This window comes from Lampris incognitus, chromosome 5, assembly GCF_029633865.1.
Source record: "Lampris incognitus isolate fLamInc1 chromosome 5, fLamInc1.hap2, whole genome shotgun sequence".
Classification (NCBI taxonomy): Eukaryota; Metazoa; Chordata; class Actinopteri; order Lampriformes; family Lampridae; genus Lampris; species Lampris incognitus.
In genome coordinates, this window is record NC_079215.1 from 29051333 (window position 1) to 29070630 (window position 19298).

The 19298-nt window shown below is 41.1% G+C and overlaps 1 protein-coding gene across 1 annotated transcript in view; it reads left to right on the forward strand.

Annotated features, from left to right (window-relative positions):
* The first annotated feature begins 2409 nt into the window (after positions 1 to 2409).
* The window catches only part of pik3r5 (phosphoinositide-3-kinase, regulatory subunit 5), a 40452-nt gene continuing 23563 nt past the window's right edge, over positions 2410 to 19298 (forward strand). Inside the window, exon 1 of the mRNA XM_056280353.1 lies at positions 2410 to 2539. The gene's annotated coding sequence lies outside the window, so the exon portion shown is untranslated. The remainder of the gene's footprint in view (positions 2540 to 19298) is intronic.

Here is a 19298-nt window from a genome sequence, read left to right on the forward strand (position 1 = left end):
AATTAAATTGATCTTTTCTTTTCAAGATGAATATATATGTATATATACATTGCATCCGGAAAGTATTCACACCCCTTCACTTTCCCCACATTTTGTTATGTTACAGCCTTATTCCAAAATGGATTAAATTCCTTTTTTTTCTCATCAATCTACAAACAATACCCCATAATGACAAAGTGAAAAAGGTTTTTTAGAAATTTTTGCAAATTTATTAAAAATAAAAAACTGAAATATTGCATGTACATAAGTATTCACACCCTTTGCTATGACACTCAAAATTGAGCTCAGGTTAATCCTGTTTCCATTGACCATCCTTGAGATGTTTCTACATCTTGATTGGAGTCCACCTGTAGTAAATTCAATTGATTGGACATGATTTGGAAAGGCACACACCTGTCTATATAAGGTCCCACTGTTGACAGTGCATGTCAGAGCAGAAACTAAACCATGAAGTCAAAGGAATTGTCTGTGGACCCCCGAGACAGGATTGTATCGAGGCACAGATCTGGGGAAGGGTACAAAAACATTTCTACAGCTTGGAAGGTCCCGAAGAGCACAGTAGTCGCCATCATTCGTAAATGGAAGAAGTTTGGATCCACCAGGACTCTTCCTAGAGCTGGCCGCCCAGCCAAACTGAGCAATTGGGGGAGAAGGGGCTTGGTCAGGGAGGTGACCAAGAACCCAATGGTCATTCTGACAGAGCTCCAGCGTTCCTCTGTGGAGATGGGAGAACCTTCCAGAAGGACAACCATCTCTGCAGCACTCCACCAATCAGGCCTTTATGGTAGAGTGGCCAGACGGAAGCCTCTGCTCAGTAAAAGGCACGTGGCGGCCCGCTTGGAGTTTGCCAGAAAGCACCTAAAGGACTCTCAGACCATGAGAAACAAGATTCTCTGGTCTAATGAAACCAAGATTGAACTCTTGGGCCTGAATGCCAAACGTCACATCTGGAGGAAACCAGGCACCTCTCATCACCTTGCTAATACCATCCCTACAGTGAATCATGGTGGTGGCAGCATCATGCTGTGGGGATGTTCTTCAGCGGCAGGAACTGGGAGACTAGTCGGGATTGAGGGAAAGATGAATGGAGCAAAGTACAGAAAGATCCTTGATGAAAACCTGCTCCAGAGCGCTCAGGACCTCAGACTGGGGCGAAGGTTTACCTTTGAACACGACAACGACCCTAAGCACACAGCCAAGACAACGGAGTGGCTTCGGGACAAGTCTGTGAATGTCCTTGAGTGGCCCAGCCAGAGCCCAGACTTTAACCCCATTGAACATCTCTGGAAAGACCTGAAAATAGCTGTGCAGCGACGCTCCCCATCTAACCTTACAGAGCTCGAGAGGATCTGCAGAGAAGAATGGGAGAAATACCCCAAATATAGGTGTGCCAAGCTTGTAGCTTCATACCCAAGAAGACTTGAGGCTGTAATCGCTGCCAAGGGTGCCTCAAACAAGTACTGAGTAAAGGGTGTGAGTACATATGTACATGCAATATTTCAGTTTTTTATTTTTAATAAATTTGCAAAAATTTCTACAAAACCTTTTCACTTTATCATTATGGGGTATTGTATGTAGATTGATGAGGAATTTAATCCATTTTGGAATAAGGCTGTAACATAATAAAATGTGGGGAAAGTGAAGGGGTGTGAATACTTTCCGGATGCACTGTATAAGTATGTTTTCATGTATGCACTGCACTTTTGTAAGTGAACTAAAAAAAAAAAAGACCAACATATCTATTTACTTATCGTATATATGGGGCTATGTTACCATTAACCTTTAGCGCTTTGTATGTTTATTAACCAATTCACACTGATGATTGTAGTGCTTTTATCATGTTTTTATGTCGTTTTTAATGATGAAATTAAAAATGACTCAAAATTCTGTTTGTAAAACAAAACCATACTTGTATTTAATGGCTCGTGAGTCGTGACTAGAACAGATTCGAGTTTCGCTAACATGAGTAGCTATTCTACATAGCTTAAATAGCAAATGAACACAGCTAACACATCCACAACAATGAAAGACAACTCACAACCATGGAAATGGCCTGAAAACAAGCAAGTGAGACAAATGACTTCCTTTTGGAGGCCAACATCCCTTCAGCATCTGCGTGCATGCACACACACACACACACACACACACACACACACACACACACACAAACACACACACAGTAGCTACTTCCCACCTTATGTCTACATGGCTAGAATACATACACACAGCCAGCCTTCCTCCTTACGCTCACATGCACCTTTTTCATCAACTTCCTGTTTGCTGTGTGTATGTCTGTGAGACGCTGTGTGTGAGGTGCAGAAGAGTTTGTGTATAGTATACAGTGGAGGGCTGCCACCACTTGTCGCTGCCGGCTGCGATTCCACTGCACTGCGTCGCCTTGTGAAGGATGTGGTTTGGTCGATCTTACAATCATCTCTCTTGCGATTAAATGGCAGTGAGGAGGCTGGTGTGGAGATACTTTGGTTCGGATTAACAGACACACACTGAGAAGCCATGAGTGCCGGACGATAAACTGCAGGTGAGTGAACAGATGTATTGTTTGGATATGTAACGTAAAGAGGATATGCTGCCTCCTCTATGCGCTTTGATAAGGGGATATCGCTCTGTCACGCCAATGAAGAGGGAAACGGAGTTTATCTCTCAGTAGCAGAAGTAGTATTCAATGAATAAGTGATGTCAAGCTGCTATTGGAAACGTGACTACTCAACAGTAATCAGTTTGATCAGTACACTTTTCTAACATTAACAGTGTCATAGAGCATCAGCACCTCTGTCCGTAACTTGTTATAAAGGCTCCGCATTTTTCGCTTAAGCTTGTGCCGAATATCTGTGCTGGACATGTCTGTGATGGTGTGACCCTTAAAAGTCTCGTATGCATACCATTTAAAGAGCTTGTATTTGGACTTGGCTCCAAGAGGTCGAGTCACATCCAGATACTTTTAGTCCAACAAATAAACTAAATACAAGAAGCACAGTTCTAAATGAAAGGTGGAAGGGGATGATGAAGATGTCGCTATCTGTACAGAAAAAAAAAAGTGCAGTGAATTGATAAATGATGGACGGTGTCGGTGCCACAGAGATGGGAAATACCGGCAGGGGTCGTCCAAATGATGTCATTAACTGGAAAAGGAAGTGAGCTTGCAGACCCCAACCACCGGACCATTTTGGGAACTTCTGCTTTTTCAGAAAGTCTGTGTATGGATGATTAATCTTTTGGTCTTTTAATATGCATTGAGGAAGTAGAAATGCAGTGACACGTGTTCATTGGCTGCTGTTGCCCAAATATGACTTAGGTCAATATGGTGGATCTGAGAAATTTATCTGTAATGCATCTTAAGTTGTATTTTCATTGCATTTTGGGCACGTGATGAATTGATAAGGGCTCTTCCTGTGTCACCGAGGCTTATTTCAGGGCTGTGGTTGTTATCTGAAAACAGGTGTAGTCTATGAGATTTAAATATAGGACAAAATGGGCGTCATTTATGTCAATGTGTAGTTATAATTTGGGGTTGTTAAAGTAATGTTTCATTTTTGCATCCTTGAGCCTTCATTTGTATACAAACAAAACCTGTAGTTACCCAAAACCAGGTGTCTGTACGCCTTTTCTGTACTTATAAATATACACATGAAAAAAAATACACTTCCATACACATGTTATTAGAAATACTGCAAACCTGCCACATCAAAAAATATTTTTAAAAAAAAGTATCAAAAAACTTTTTACTTAGCATGTTCTGTAGTTTTAATGATTTAGTAGTGTGAAATGGCTGCTCTTGCTGTTTTGTTGTATATACTTACATTATTTTGTCTTCCTATGTTCTCTTTCTTGTTTACGTCTCTATTAATACTCTATTTTTCTCATGTCGTTACCCAGTTGTTGGTCTCTACAAGTCCCCTGCGGAGATCATGAAATTCTTGTCTCATCTAGTGTAAAGTAATATGATGTTATCTAATCTAATCTAATCTAATCTAATCTAATCTAAACTAGTTTCATCTAAAAAGTAAGAGAAACTTGTTGATTTTTTAGGTCTCCCTCCAATGACTACTTATCCTAAGAATCTTCGTTATTACATGGCCGGATACACAGATTAAGTTAGTGTACTAGTACATTAATACATCAAGGTGCCAACGGGAAGAGAAATCCTCATTGTTTTAGCATCATGTGGGGGCTCTGAGGACTTGAAGCATCAATTATTGGAAGAAACGGGTGCAGGTGTAAATCTGGCTCTAGTCTACTGTATTTCATTTATTTTCATTCCAGTATAGCCAGCTAAGATACATATTGCTCATCCATATCAACAATGTTTAAAAAAGAAGAAGAAGAAGTTAAAGTTTGAAATATGGCTTTATTTTTCTGTGCGATGACGCACCAACGATTTAAAGCCATTAAACTGTGTCTGGGGTTGGGTTGCACATTTTTCTTGGAAATTTTTTCTGTTACAAAATCAGCCCCAATACAGCACCCCATTTTCTGTTTGAGTCAAGGCTGTTATACTGTCGTAAACAAGGTGAACGTCCTCATGAGTAACAGCTGTGATCTTATGTGTGTTTTTAGGAACATGCTAGGGAATATTTCGTTGACGCTTTTCCTTTTGATGCTTTGGTAATGTGTAATTCTTTTAGGTGTGGCGGGGGCATTTTTCCTTTCACAAAATTTAATTTCAAATTTAAATACCGTTACTTTGGCAAGAAAGTGTTGACACAGAGGTAAGCTGAGGTGTATGGCAGCACCGCCCCCAGTAGCAGTTTGTTATTCGCAGAATTACTTCCTGCCTGTGTCTCTGTGTACCATGTTGTTAACAAGAAAATCTTCATCCACTTTTGACAACATTCACTTTGTGTTCAACACCTCCACATGTGTGCATGCCAGCGCCCACACATACACACACACACACACACACACACGTGAGATACACTCCTGTTACGCAACACGACTCACTGATGTCCTTAGCCTATACAAATATATCAGACAGAGCTGAATTGAAAACAAAACATGGATGCATGCTGTCTATACTTTGGTCTTTAGCTTTGTACAAGGGGTATTCCATTAAATTTGACTGAAGAGTGATTCACTTCTGGTTCCATAGCAATCTACTGACCGTCCATCACTGGAGGCGCTGTAATTGGCAATAACCTGACGTCCGATTAGCAGGTGGGAAATTTGCATTTATTGCAGTTTTATCACACATTGCGTGTTTGTTCAGTTTTTGTCATGGGAACAAAGATTATAAGTTTATGTACGAGGATGACAGCTGCTCTATATTCTTGTTTCTACTGAGTGAAATAAAACAACTATTTGTTTGAGAGGCAAAATACATCTGCGACAGATGCTTACGGTGACACTAGGTTGTTTGTTTGTTTTTTTGAGTCATGCTTCATCTCTGGGTGTTTTCTAAAAAGCACTCACTCTTATTTTGTACTCCACCCTGTGACTTCCAAGCTTTTTCTCTCAGTTTTACTTTATGGTTTGCTGACATCAGGATAGTCACTCAGGAATCTCAGTCATTTTATATTCCCTTTGCTGATGAGATTGAAGGAACTACCCAAACAATTTGGACCTCATCATTGTTTGTTAATGCTAAGCCAGATGGCCCGCCAGTAAATTGGTGTTAGCCTTCACTGTACAGCTTCTTAGCCCATCGCTGACAGGCCACAATCATTTCATCTGTCAGAGACAAATGACAAATATCAACTGTGTTACTCTAGCCTTTTATATATAATCGCACAAATAAATCATTGGGTTATTCATACAGCTCTTATATGTCCTTTAAAGTTTTTGCAGACCTTTCCAGGAACACCCCTTAGAAATTTAAAGTTTCTTTTCTTATCAACCCCACCAAGCTCAACGCTTCCATTTTCAGTGTGACTATCTCATTATTTGCGTGGTTCTTTCTTAAAAACAACAACAAAAATACCCCAAAGGAATCACCAGGCACTTTACCAAATCCACCAATGAACTGGTTCTTCTCAGGTTATCATTAAAAGCTTAGAAAAATAATTGGATGAGTCAAGTCGATCCATTTTAAAAAAAAATCTTTTAAAATTTCTTAAATATAAAAAACACCTGAGACCTTTTTAATGCACTGTTGTGAAAAAAAAGTATTTGATAAAAAGAAAGGTGACCCTATGATTTATTTTGTGCTCTCATCTGGTGTCATTCATTCCACATCTCTCGAGCTTGGTTTGCTTCAAACCTGAACGGTCCCAGTCAGTGGACCTGAGGGACCCTGCAGGTATCCACACATGTACCAAAAGAGAAATATGAAGCATGTCAGTACTGAACATCTGACATTGCTCAGATTTGTTGCCAGTGCAATTATAACAATACAACATTTGGAGCAAATTCAGCAGGGGTTAAACATAGTAGAGCCACTGTATCCAGCATATTGTGCTACCTGTTTGTCCTCGGGCCAGACAGCTCCCACACAGTTTGAATAAAAAGGAAGTACTTAGGTACTCTATGGGGCTTTAGTGTTAGTCTGCTGTTATTTCCTAAAGCCATATGAGACCACTTCCAGGAGGTCAGTGAAAAGGGGAAGGAGGCGGTGGGGGGTGGGGGGCATCACAGAGTTTTGGGACTGCACAAAAGGGAATATAAAAATGGGAATATAACACTGTATAAATCAAAGGTGGGGGGTAAGCACTATTACATACACACACACAAACACACACATGCGCACACACACACACATTGCATTGTAATTGTATTTACACACTACTTCTGAATTTGTGTGCACACTAAAATGGGCATTGCTACCCACACAAACAGAAAAATGTCCAAGCATGCGAACATCATGCATATAGAAGTGGATAGACATACACACACACACACACACACACACACACACACACACACACACACACACACACACACACACACACACACACACACACACACACACACACACGTTGTCAGTCCCTGATCTGTGGGAGTGTATCTAAAAGGCTGATCACACCGAAACAATGGGGAGGCACCTGCTTCCTCAGCTGTGTAGGGAAGCCATCTTCCTGCTAGGAAGCTGTTGGTAATGGGATCAGGAGGAGTGCAAGGGAGGGAGGCGGCGAAAAGACATAGGGAGGTAGAGAGAATACAAGATGGTGAGAGAGAGAGAGAGAGAGAGAGAGAGAGAGAGAGAGAGAGAGAGAGAGAGAGAGAGAGAGAGAGAGAGAGAGAGAGAGAGAGATGCAGAAGACAGCTGGAGAGAAATGTAGAAGGTAACTATTAGGAGTAAGAAAATGAACAATGAGCGAGAGGGAGAGAAATGAAATGAAATTTAAGGCGTGACCACTAATGCTGTTTTCTGTTCATTAAAAAGTTTGCTTGTGGACGTCCGGGTAGCGTAGCAGTCTATTCCGTTGCCTACCAACACAGGGCTCTTCGGTTCGAATCCCCGTGTTACCTCGGGCTGGTCGGTCAGGGCGCCTGTTCAGGGGGGAGGGGGAACTGGGGGGAATAGCGAGATCCTCTCATGCGCTACATCCCGCTGGTGAAACTCCTCACTCTCAGGTGAAAAGAAGTGGCTGGCGACTCTATATGTATCAGAGGAGACATGTCATAGTCAACAGCCCTCCCCGGATCAGCAGAGGGGGTGAGGCAGCGACTGGGATGGCTTGAAAGAGTGGGGTAATTGGCCAGGTACAATTGGGGAGAAAAAAAAGGGGGGGGGCAAAAGTTTGCTTGTTTCTCAGCCAGACAAGCACATAACATCTAGACAGGCCCAATAGTCTACTCCTGGGTTTGAGACTGGTTTGGGACCGTTGTTAGATGCCCCCCCCCCAAAAAAAACAATCTGGTCTTCTAACCACTGAACTTCTGGGCTGAGGTGGAAGTAAGAGACAAGAAAATGAGTGAGGGAAAGAGGGAGAAAGAAAAGCGAGTGCCCTTATTGTCCTTGGATCGAGGAGTGTTTGGTAATGTGATAAATGGAGGCTGCAGTAGAGAGCAGAAACAATAGAAAGGATGGAGAGGAGCCTAAAGCTGAGATCCTTTTTTTTTTCAGTCAATGAGGTAAAATAAAATTACTTTTAATGTGGGTCCGAAGTCCCTTTTTACCACATCTCCATTTGGTGGATTTTTAAGGCTGAGCCACAGAGTGGTTAAGTGTTGAAGACCAGCTCAACCTCTATAGAGTTAAGGTGAATGCTTTCTTGTGGCACATATGGCATTGCTTTGGCATATTAATACAATGACTTAGTCAATGGAAGGGGACCCCACACACACACACACTACCACCACGCTGTTGTTTGTCATTCACTGGCTGTCGCAACCAATAAAAAAGTGGAAGTGACCCTGTTGACTCCCATGGACATAGTGCGTACATCCTCTTGTGAAAGGCTGCAGAGTCACTTATTTACAACATTACTCAAAACTAGATGTAAATAACTCATGGGATAGATAGAGGCACTTTGCTTTCCATAGTCTGAGGCAGAAATTATAGCTTGTAAAGACTGATTTCTCGATACTGTTTAGGTATATCTTAAACTCGTTGGCATGAAAGTATTTTTTCTCTCGGAGAGACTGATGAGGCTGATGACAGGACTGCAGATGAAGGATACATGAGCTACGATTGTTTATTAAAGCACATATAAATGTGCACTCACGTTTACATTGTTTGTATAAAGGGCATTGGAGCAAAATGGCTCAGTATTTTGTGTTGTAGTTGGATCTGAAAGTAATTAGGAAACGTTATTTTTCACCAACAAATAATACTATTCAGTAATTGTTTCAAACTCATTTTAATGTGATAGGTCATGGATTTGTCTTATAAGAACACCTATAGGCTTTAACTGTCCACATTTTGCATATTAGATTAAAAGATTAAAATATCTCTCATTTACATAGATTTTTTTGTTGTCGTAGACAATGCCTAGTCCTTCTCTTCAGGCTTTCTGTATTTCAACACATATAATACTGTAGACCAATGGTACTCAACCGTGTGCCATGGAGTGCAATGTGTGTGCAGGTTTTCAGGAATCAGGAACACTTTGTCATTTTATTTCATGTACTTGTGTACATGAAATGAAACGAAATATAATTTTCCCCAGCCCACAGCAGTGTAACACAAAGACAAAAAAACATCCAAAAAACTACAAGAACACATCTATCCAAAATACAAAAAAATCACTGTCCAAGGGAACGAACGTCAACCAGGATGACTGTCGGTACTGCTGGTCTGCATGAGCTAGCAGTTAGCTTAGCCTGCCCCACTTCCGCATCCTGTCAGACTGCCCTCGGTTCCTCCTTGGGCACAGCTCCGGGCAGTGCCAAGGTCCTTAGGCCCACCGGACACAGCAGACAAGGCTCCCTCAGCCGTTCCAATTCTAGCTCTCCCAGCCAGACACCTTCGACACACCTACCCGCACTTCACACGACAACACTAAAAACACAGTCAACGCTAGGCGAGGCCGCTGCCAGACCACCCTCAGTGTTTTCAGAACTGCCGGTCTGCATGGGCTAGCAGTTAGCTTAGCCTGCCTTGCTTCTGCGTCCTGGCAGACCGCCCTCGGTGTTTCCTCCTCGGGGGCAGCTCTGGACAGGGCATGGTCCCTGGGCCCACAGGACGCAGCAGACCAAGCTCTCTCAGCTGATCCAGCGCCAGCTCGCTCAGCCATCAAACAAAGACACAAACGTAGACACAGATGTGGACAAAGACACTGCATGGACGGTACTGGGTGAGGCCGCTGCAAATGTAAGTTCACGCCGGTATCTTGCCACACCGATACTGGGTGAGGCTGCTGCAAACGTGAGATCGCATCGCCATCTTCTCACACCTGAAGCGCAAAAGCTTTCTTCTCATTTCAACTGTACATCAGCTGATTTCACTGATTAACACAACTACAAGCAGGGAAAACCAATCTGCGAAATCAACCGGTGTGATTTTGAGTGGGAAAGAAAACTTGCATACACATGGCCCTGCAGGGCACATGGTTGAATACCACCGCTGTAGATAACTCACAAGCATAATTTCTGAAAGCGCTGCTAAGCACTCAGTACCCCAGTCTTAATATTAACACACTCAGTATATAGTGCTCATTAGTGCCTAACTTTATTACCCTCTCACGTCTCCACCTACCCTCTGCCTGGATACAGCAGTCATAATGGTCTTGGCTTATTAGTTCCTTCCACTCTCACGTGGCCTCTGTCCAGCAATGCACAAATGGGACAGTGAGCACAGTCATTAGTGTGGGTATAAAACACATATGGCTCCACACTTGCAGACCCCAAGGGACACCGTCTGGACACAGTACAACTCCCGGAAGACAGTGAGGCTGGTAAATGACCTACATGTATGGGTTGTTTACATCTAAAGCTGTTGGTATTGTTTTTGCTGAATGGCGGCTGGAGCAACAGTAGAGAACCGGTGGAGGATAATTAAGCTTCATTCCTGTAGCCTCCTGACCTTTGAATTGCAGGAGCTTCCTGTCCCAGTTCCCTGTGGATGGAAGTAGATGGGTTAGTGTGTGTGTGTGTGTGTGTGTGTGTGTGTGTGTGTGTGTGTGTGTGTGTGTGTGCGTGCGTGCGTGCGTGCGTGCGTGCGTGTGCACGTGTGTGTGTTTGTGTATGTGTCAGTACAATGTGCATGCATCATCTTGCATGCATCTTCTTTATCTTTGTGGACATGCATGTAGGTGCATGTGTTTGTGAATGTGTATGCATGCATGCATGTGCATAGTAGATACATTTGTCATGTGTGCATTTGCTGGTTTGTCCGGCTGTGAGTGCGTACTGTACTGTCTGGGCCCTGTTGAGGAAGACATTCTGTTAACCCTGTCTACACCTTGTACAATATACGTCTATGATAGTCCAACGTGCTTGACTTTGTTGTGACTGTTTGTCAGCTGCTTCCATAACTGAACTGGTCTAAACTGTGAGAGCAGAGATGTGCCGTCATTTGTCTCTAAGCCCGCATGTTTTTCTCTCATTTTTTCAAAACTTTGTACAAAGTGGAACATTTTTATTTCAGGGCAGTTAAAGTGAATTGAAGGTTTTGTGTCTGATTCATGATGGTGGGTGGTCGTTTGGTTATTTGCATGACCAAATTTTTCCATGCAGCTGAATGAAACAGTGAAGTTGAAGAGATAACACTGTGGGGAAATGACATAGAAAATTACATCAGTAGAAGTCAATAAAACTTAAATCTTAACAATATTGTTTGATAATATATTGGGAGTATTAACCAAACATGATTATTTTTACTTAACACTATTGTAATGCATGGTATCGCTTTATTCAATATTACAATGCTGTAAAATGAAATCAGTAAACTATGTATTTTCTTTTGGTAAACAATTGAAAAAGAGATTTTTGCATTCTTTGCATTCAACTTATTGTTACTTGATCAATAAGATTATGATATTGTTTTCAGGCCAATTTAATGTTTCAAATATTGCTTTTTTTACTGGTGCTTTATGGTGGCATTGGAAGCTTTGAAGCTACTAATGTCCTGTATATCTTCAGCGCACGCGTATGTGTGTGTGTGTGTGTGTGTGTGTGTGTGTGTGTGTGTGTGTGTGTGTGTGTGTGTGTGTGTGTGTGTGTGTGTGTGTGTGTGTGTGTGTGTGTGTGTGTGTGTGTGTGTTCAGCCAGTGCAGGCGGGGAAAGGAAAATGGTGACTCATTTATTAGCGCCATCACACCTGATAGCCTCTGATCATCTATCACATGTGTGTCAGATAGGGGATTTTCCTCACGTTGTGGGGAATTTTGCTGAGAGGATGAAATCAAATAGAGCTATCTTGGTCTCTGATGTCATTACTTATTTTTGTCTTTGAGCTTTATGCCCTGATCTAGCATCTGATTGGACACTGCTGTGTCGACTGATCACAAACCATAGCATTATGTGTGCAGCAAAACTGTTGTTAAAATGATGGCTTTAGGTTATTTTTAGTTTAATGGCTTTTGGATGAAGGTGAGCGCAGAGCATCCAGTGGTACCGGGTGATGTATCTATTCACAACAAAAGGCTATTCGCTCAGCTGCTCAAGGTCAGAAAACCCCCTTCTTCAAAACTTTTCGCTTCTGCTTAACGGAGAACTATCACTTTGTCCCACTACCTAAATTTGGACATGCTTCTTCTCCACGTTTGCACACATTTCCATACCAAAACTCCTCAGTGAGGCAAGCGAGAATAGCACATAATTTGATAAACAGCGGCAAACAGTAACGATTGGTCATCCCCATAGAATCATCTTCTCCGTCCATTCACGGTCTATTGGTTCATGTTTCAGCCTTGCAAATTTTGCTTTGGTACATTCTGACTTTCCCCTTACTTTCTGTCTGACAAGCTGAACTCCCATCAACATGACAGTTTACTTTTGAGTAATATCAACAGGGTCCACTTCACAAATGGGGATACAGACAGCAGCCCCAAAAAACACCACGGTGGGACTGAGAAGATAAGAAAAATAAGTATAGAAATAACACGACTGCAGGTGATCAGTTCTGCAGCCATCGATGTGCAGCAAGACAACAAAGCCGTTATACTGTTGATGCTCATAAGTTTTACCCTGTGTTAATAATGATACAGAAATATTCATCTTGATGTTTGAATTTTGACATAGAAAGGAAAACAAATCGCATAAATGGAGGATGCGGGTCAGATGTGATCACAGGCTAGTCTGAGTCAAAAGGCTAAAGCCAACTTTTTTAAAAGCTCGTTCAACCTTTAACTGATGCTTTTCGTCATCCTTTCTTCGGGTCCACCCTTATGAGACATCTGTTTTTCTACATTATGACACTACTGCAGCTCTCCAGATTGCTCACTCTTTCTTAGTAGCTCCACTGGTTAAATGTCTTATTTAGATAACAGAATCATAAATCTACAATTCCATTCATCTTATGAAAAACAAGTAAATTTGGGAAATTTTATCGTGGGTTGTTCCCAGCCTTTATTTTGTGTGCTTTGTTACTGCAATACCTTGAGTAAAACCAGGATTCCTAAATCTGAAACTTTTCAGTTGGTAATGGGTTTTGTCATCCGGCCATGCATTGTGACTGATGCGCCATGTTCATAAAATAACTGAAACAACAAAGTTATACCGAGAAGAGAGTGCTCTGTTGACCTGGAAAACAGTCATATAGTATATATTAAATGAAAGATGAAGCATAAAAAAGTTAACTTTGGAGCAGGCTGAACATGCCAAATTACATGTGTTTAGTTTGGGATCACTTTAAATCCTGGTATCATGGCCCTCTTATCTTTTCTGTCATTGTCCACTGTACAGCATCTACACTAAAGAAACACTGAAATGACATGAAATGACAAAATTACATGTTCTTGTTACCTGTGACCCTGAATTGGAGTAGTAGGTATAGCTAATGGATGAGTGGATGGATGGATGGATGGATGGACGGACGGACATGTCCTTGTCAGGTCGTGTATGTCAGCTTTGCACACCTTGTAATGTGACCAGACCTGATAAGTGGCTTGACACAAGCATAGCATAAAAGAGGTACATACACCACTGGAGGTAACAATGCACCAACTAATATAGTATGTATCACTAATATAACAAATAAATAAAGAAAAATACAACATGTTAAACTGTAAGTGTATGCCGGAGTGCATCGACAGCTTTTTCCAGATGATGGGAAAGCAGATAAACAGAGATGTACAAGTATGCTTGTAGATTTTCACAAATGTAGACAGTGTATGTGGATAACTGCAAATATGAGTATAAGTAAACCTTTGGAGTTCAAACATATATATATATATATATATATATATATATATATATATATATATATGTATATATATATATATATATGTATGTATATATATATATAATCCAGTGAGTCAATAATAATACTAATAATAATAATAATAATAAATCAAACTTATATAGCGTTTTTCTAACACTCAAAGTCGTTTTACAATAAACGGGGTGAAACAAGACAACAGATAAACATAACACAGACATACAGAGGTGGGTGGGAAGGGGGGCTACGGGAGGGAGAAGTGGCAGCCCCACACGATGCCAGCAGTACTCTCCCACTTAAACAGATACAAAAGGGCAAGAAAAAAAAAGAAAAAAACAACAGCACTGAAGACGTTGATTTTCTGTAGGGGTTTACTCCCGTAGCCTATTCCTCTCCCGAGGTATCCACCAGGCACCAGGCAGTGACACTATTTAACCCATAGCTGGGGGTTGGTTCGTGGGCATTAGGGAATATCCACACACCGGTGGGCCTGTGCACCGCAAGTCTAGGGGCAGACCTCCTCCGAGTCCCTTGTAGTTCAGCCAGGGTCCAAGGTGTACCCAGTTACCATGTGTCACCACGAGGAGGCGCTACATAGGGCTTGCTGTTGGAGAGACTTACGTGCTCGGCTCTCCTGTTCACATTTCTGCTAGCCAGCGGTGAAGGTTGAGAGTGAGACATGACAGGCACAGAACACTACACCAACACACTAGATGCTTCACAACAACCCCACTTCTTACACAAGAATGTCAGACACAGAAGAATAACACATAAGCAATCATCATGCTTATGGCATGAAACAGGCTTGTACTGTCTCATAGAGAATTTACTTGACTCTGGATTATTTTGCTCCTTATTTGTTGAGCACTTCCCCTACCGTTGAGTGTTTCTTTTAACAAAGTTATATATATATATATATATATATATATATATATATATATATATATATATATACACACACACACACACACACAAATATATAGATATTGATTTGATATTCCGCTCCTCATTTGTTGAGCACTTTTATCAACGCCATTGACAGTTTCCGAAAAAACCCCCGCTATAAATAAATAAATAAATAAATATATATATATATATATATATATATATATAAGATTTTTGTATTAAAATCTTTTTTCCTGTATCCGTGTTGATATTCCACTCCTCATTAGTTGAGCACTCACAACACCATTGACAGTTTCGGAAAAAAATAAATAAATATATTTAAGTAAGGAAATGTGTGTTTGGTAGATTATTTCTTTGTTGTAACAATGCTTCTTGGCAATTAATCTTATATCAGGCACCTGATTGTCAGCACCTGGGGTACCAGAAGCTCAAAACAAGAGTCAATAGCAACAGCAAAATGAGCTGTTTGGCATTTGCAGAGAAGATTTGGCAAATGTTTCATGGGCGCAACCCACATACTCAGCACTGCTGCTCATCCCACAAATGCATGTTCCTTACAAATGTGGCACCATTTAAAAGGGAAATAAACAGGCTTTCCAACGGTATACGATTTATTGCCAAGAAGCATTGTTACAACAAAGAAATAATCTACCAAACACAAATGTCCTTACTTTGTGTGCTAAGTATAGCTATAGATATATAGTTATAGATATATATAGATATATATATAGATGTATAGATATTGATATTCCGCTCCTCATTTGTTAAGCACTTTTATCAACACCATTGACAGTTTCGAAAAAAAAAACCGCTATATATATATATATACATATATATATATATATATACACTACCGTTCAAAAGTTTGGGATCACCCAAACAATTTCGTGTTTTCCATAAAAAGTCACACTTATTCACCACCATATGTTGTGAAATGAATAGAAAATAGAGTCAAGACATTGACAAGGTTAGAAATAATGATTTGTATTTGAAATAAGATTTTTTTTACATCAAACTTTGCTTTCGTCAAAGAATCCTCCATTTGCAGCAATTACAGCATTGCAGACCTTTGGCATTCTAGCTGTTAATTTGTTGAGGTAATCTGGAGAAATTGCACCCCACGCTTCCAGAAGCAGCTCCCACAAGTTGGATTGGTTGGATGGGCACTTCTTTGAGCAGATTGAGTTTCTGGAGCATCACATTTGTGGGGTCAATTAAACGCTCAAAATGGCCAGAAAAAGAGAACTTTCATCTGAAACTCGACAGTCTATTCTTGTTCTTAGAAATGAAGGCTATTCCATGCGAGAAATTGCTAAGAAATTGAAGATTTCCTACACCGGTGTGTACTACTCCCTTCAGAGGACAGCACAAACAGGCTCTAACAGGTACTATTTAATGAAGATGCCAGTTGGGGACCTGTGAGGCGTCTGTTTCTCAAACTAGAGACTCTAATGTACTTATCTTCTTGCTCAGTTGTGCAACGCGGCCTCCCACTTCTTTTTCTACTCTGGTTAGAGCCTGTTTGTGCTGTCCTCTGAAGGGAGTAGTACACACCGGTGTAGGAAATCTTCAATTTCTTAGCAATTTCTCGCATGGAATAGCCTTCATTTCTAAGAACAAGAATAGACTGTCGAGTTTCAGATGAAAGTTCTCTTTTTCTGGCCATTTTGAGCGTTTAATTGACCCCACAAATGTGATGCTCCAGAAACTCAATCTGCTCAAAGAAGTGCCCATCCAACCAATCCAACTTGTGGGAGCTGCTTCTGGAAGCGTGGGGTGCAATTTCTCCAGATTACCTCAACAAATTAACAGCTAGAATGCCAAAGGTCTGCAATGCTGTAATTGCTGCAAATGGAGGATTCTTTGACGAAAGCAAAGTTTGATGTAAAAAAAATCTTATTTCAAATACAAATCATTATTTCTAACCTTGTCAATGTCTTGACTCTATTTTCTATTCATTTCACAACATATGGTGGTGAATAAGTGTGACTTTTCATGGAAAACACAAAATTGTTTGGGTGATCCCAAACTTTTGAACGGTAGTGTATATAGATAGATAGATAGATAGATAGATAGATAGATAGATAGATAGATAGATAGATAGATAGATATTCACACATAAAGATGCAGTGTGAGTGCCAACCTGAACTTTGTGTGATCCCTGTAGATGTTGGAAGGATGAGTGCATGCTCACATGGAGGTAACAATAAGTGAACACATGCACCGCCGCTGTCTCACAAGCTTTTCTCTCACAGCCCCACAGCTGAGCCACACCATATCCATCCGTACCACATCCATACATACCATGGGGTGAGTGAAAAAAGGTTTAGTTGATGTTTTGCTCTGGAGAGGTACAGCAACAACAACAATCTCATAAAAGGTTGAACACCCGATTCAAAACATCTACGTTGATCACACCTTCACACAACAGGAGAGGCTCTCGGGGCGGGCATGTCCGTGAGAATTTTCTGGAAGCAGGTTTGTTGTTATTGCTAGGAGACGGGCACTCTCACTTCCTTCTTCGTGTTCAGATGTGACCTGTGTTTTGTTTTGATGGTGTTGTGATGGCCACAGCAGAAACACCTATTTTACATACTGTAGGTAAATGTGATGTGGCCCTTCTCCGCTCCACATCAAAAACCTGGTTAGACCGGCCTCTCAGACATGACACCCTGCTACTACCAAGAAGTAGCCAAACGGCGATGGATAAATTATCAATAGATATTAGGCGCCAGATCTGGGTATGTTTTAAAAAAAAATCTCTTTCACAACCATTTTTCTATCATCCTACATATCTTCTCATACCCAAAGTGCTCTAAAAAAAAATAAAACAAGAGATAGGAAAAGGGAAAGTTCCATTAATTTCAGTTTTATATGATTGGTTCAGGGTCCACTAGATGTTTTTCACGTCAGTGTATTGTTAACTATTGTTGCTTCAACCCAATGTAGTAAACAGCAGAAGGTGTCACTGCTAAAAAGCAAATGGACCTCTATTGATTATAAATATTGATTATAAAATTTGCGGCATGGTGGCGCAGTGGTTAGCACTGTTGCCTCACAGCAAGAAGGTCCTGGGTTCGAACCCCGGGGTTGTCCAACCTTGGGTGTTATCCCAGGTCGTCCTCTGTGTGGCGTTTGCATGTTCTCCCCGTGTCTGCGGTGGGTTTTCTCTGGGTGCTCCGGTTTCCCCCACCATCAAAAAGACATGCATGTTAGGGTGAATACTCCTTGTCTGTGCCCCTGACCGAGGCATGGCAAGGTGAACTGGAGTTGGTCCCCGGGTGCTGCACACCGGCTACCCACTGCTCCTAGCTACACAGCTAGGATGGGTTAAATGCAGAGTGTAATTTCCCCACAGGGATCAATGAAGTATCTCAAAATGAAAAAATAAAGCCATCCATTATCCAAACCTCTTATCCTGCCCTTAGGGTCACGGAAAAATAAATAAATAAATAAAGGGAGTTCCCTGCCAGTAGATTTGAATCAAAAAGCTTATTCCTGTGCCAGAGATATAATGACCATTGTTAATAAACTAACCATACAACAGACACTCATGGTTGCTGTCTTGTCAGTGTGGAAAAATAGAGAAATGTTCATCTTCAGTCTTCTCAGTTATGTTTGAGAAAATAAATAACGCATCGGGATTTTCTGCAGCTGAAGCGGGTAAATAACTTCAACATGCTTAGTTTAGTGTTTGGTTATAGAAGTGAATGGACTAAGGTTATGTTTTAATGCTACTCGGCCTCAAGCCATCTTCTAAAAAGAGCGTGAGACAAGTCCTCCCCTCATCTGTAACGACTTTTCATGAATCCGAAAGAATCGTACCATTCATCTTTTCTTTTCTTTTTTTTGTAACATTCTCTCACTTGTGGTTGCCTCGGGATTTCTCCTACACCCCTGTCAGGGTCTCTCGTCTGTGTCTACAGCCTGCTGTTAACTGTGCTAACCTGGGACTCACTATAGCCGGTCAGTTTTTGTTAGATGAGCAGCACCTTGAGTGGGTAAATGGTGTGTATTTTGTTGTGGGGTTTTTTTTTTGTTATTTTTTTTTCTTTCAGATTTTGGAGGTGAGTGTTTCCTACTTTTCTTTCAGAACTGACCGTTGGCATGTTCAATCTCCAGCTGATCTGCTATATGTGTAGCTAGTGGCAAACGTGGATCTACACTGGGCTAACTGTGGCTTTGCAACTTCTAGAAAAACCTACACACAACCACATGTTTAAATAAATACTATGCCAACAATAAAAACGAGTCAAATAGCTGCAGAGAACAAAAAAAAAGGAAAAATTACAAAAGTACAACATGAATAGGTATAAATAGATACAATGTTTCAGAACAGCAACAGGTGCAAATGGAGATGAGATACTATGTGGAACGATAGCTGCATGGCGTCTGTCGTTCTCCCCCTGTTAAATTCCCTTTGACTGTTCTTTGGAGTCATTTCCATACCTACCTACTAATCTGACTATGCAAAACAACTGGTTCCCAGATAACTGGTGTTAACACGACTTGTTTACAGGAAGAAATGTACGGGCAGAGAAAGATTGTGATGTGTGTGTGATTGTGTGTGTGTGTGTGTGTGTGTGCGCGCGTGCGTGTGCGCGCATGTGTGTGTGTATGTGTGTGTGTGTGAGCAATTATGCACATGTGGGTGGTTATGCAGGTATCGGAATGC